The sequence below is a fragment of the Ascaphus truei genome, chromosome 3, assembly GCF_040206685.1.
Source record: "Ascaphus truei isolate aAscTru1 chromosome 3, aAscTru1.hap1, whole genome shotgun sequence".
Classification (NCBI taxonomy): domain Eukaryota; kingdom Metazoa; phylum Chordata; class Amphibia; order Anura; family Ascaphidae; genus Ascaphus; species Ascaphus truei.
The window spans coordinates 420404035-420405834 of NC_134485.1; the positions used below are offsets into that span (position 1 = coordinate 420404035).

A 1800-nucleotide genomic window follows, 5' to 3' on the forward strand; every position below is an offset into this window, starting at 1 on the left:
AAGGAATCCCGGAGGACGACTCAGCCCTCCTGTTACCAGCAGCTATCATGCACCACATGACCTATAATGGCCAAATCTCCCACCGGGTGGAGGAAACACTTACATTAAAAATGCTTCAATACCTTAGCGGCTAGCCGCGAAGGCAATGAAGGGGTTAAACCTCAGAAGCCTGTTTCTTGGGGCAGAGGGGGTGGATGAAGGGGGTAGTAGTCCCAGGGTGGGTGATTAGGCCTACTTGGAAGGTTGCGGGAGGAATTAACCCCTTCACTACCCCTTCACCACCCGCCTGACTCGCTGGCCACCGCAGGAGTCATGGGGTAACCTAGCTACATGTGGAAGGGGTTGTAGTGTGTGTGTTGAGGGGGTTGCAGTGTGTGTGTGGAGGGGTCGGTGTGTGTGTGTGTGTGTTATATTTTAGCAGAGTAGCCAGTGCAGAGAAATTAGATCAAAAGTTAATTAGGAGATCTACTTTTGTTGATTGTTTTGGTATCTTTTAATGGATCAGTGTCATAATATCATGAAATATTATGTATTTTAAATAATCTGGTGCTTCCGGGGTTAATGTAGTTATAGTTTTGATTTACAAAATATAATAGATTGGGTTTATGATTGGTCAAGATTCTTCCTGGGTCTGTGCAGACCTACAAAGAGGACTTAATTGGGGATGCTACCACTAAAAGTGACATATACTGCTTGTGTAGAAGGCAATAAACGATCGCCAGACACCTGGGCTGTCAGCCCCAAAAGAAACTATAATTTCTAAGACATCCCTTGCGCATCACAGAAAGGGAGTTAGACACAGGTCACCGCTTATTCTATGCAGGGCTTTCGAAATCTCACAGGTCGTTTCCTCATGTGTATTGAAGTAAGTCTACTAACAGGCTAACATTCTCTTGACATCATTGTACATTGAAAGGTCGCTGGTGGGTCTATTCTAAAGTGTTTGCATAAATGAGAGGTCTGAGAAACCGAGGCAGACACGTGAATAGGAGAAAGTTGGTTACAGGCAAGAAAGCAAAATAATCTTTGATGTATGTCTCCGTAAAATGAGAGCTGAAAGCGGTCATGCATAACAGGAGCTGGAAAGCGCAGAGTAAGACTGTTTTCCCAGCCGTGACGGCAGAAGATTTGCTTGAGCCAAGCTTCCGTGCAACCTGCATTATCCTAATGTACATGTACATGATTATCAGTCCCACCATCATAAAGCTGAGGACGATGGATTTTATGGTGTTTTGCACTGGAGCCTTGATAGTCTTGCCTGGCTACAGAGCACTTTAAGAGAGAAATACTTTGTCGCAACTGAGGAGCTCAGGGCAATAAAATCAGCAATAATACAGTAGGGATGAATCCCAGGGCCAATATGACTGCAATGGCAGCATGAGATCTCTGTGGGGTGCAAAGCTCTGCCTGTCTTAGTGGGTAGCAAATGGCTACATAGCGTTCAAGGACCATGACTGCCAGGTAATAGGGGGTAACAATAAATGAAATAGAGCAAATAGTAACTAAGATATTGCATAATGACACAGGGAGCTATACCTTGTATAAAGCAGCCACCAACAAAGTGTGCCCCAGGACGAGATACAGTGTGTCATTAATGAGCATATGGATAAAAAGGACATAGCGAGTGGTCTCCCGAATATGAGCTGTGGTAAAGTAGACACAGAGTATAATTGTAAGGAAGTACAAGAAGAAGCAGAGAACCACCAAGATTAGAGAAGCCAAATTCACAGTCTCAGTGTTCTTGCTGCTATAGACAGATACTTGGGTGATATTGCTGTGCAGAGCCGTAGAGTTCGCCAT

General features: G+C 44.6%; 1 pseudogene; it reads right to left on the reverse strand.

Moving 5' to 3' along the window:
- Positions 1–929: 929 nt before the first annotated feature.
- Positions 930–1800, reverse strand: LOC142490816 (uncharacterized; annotated as a pseudogene).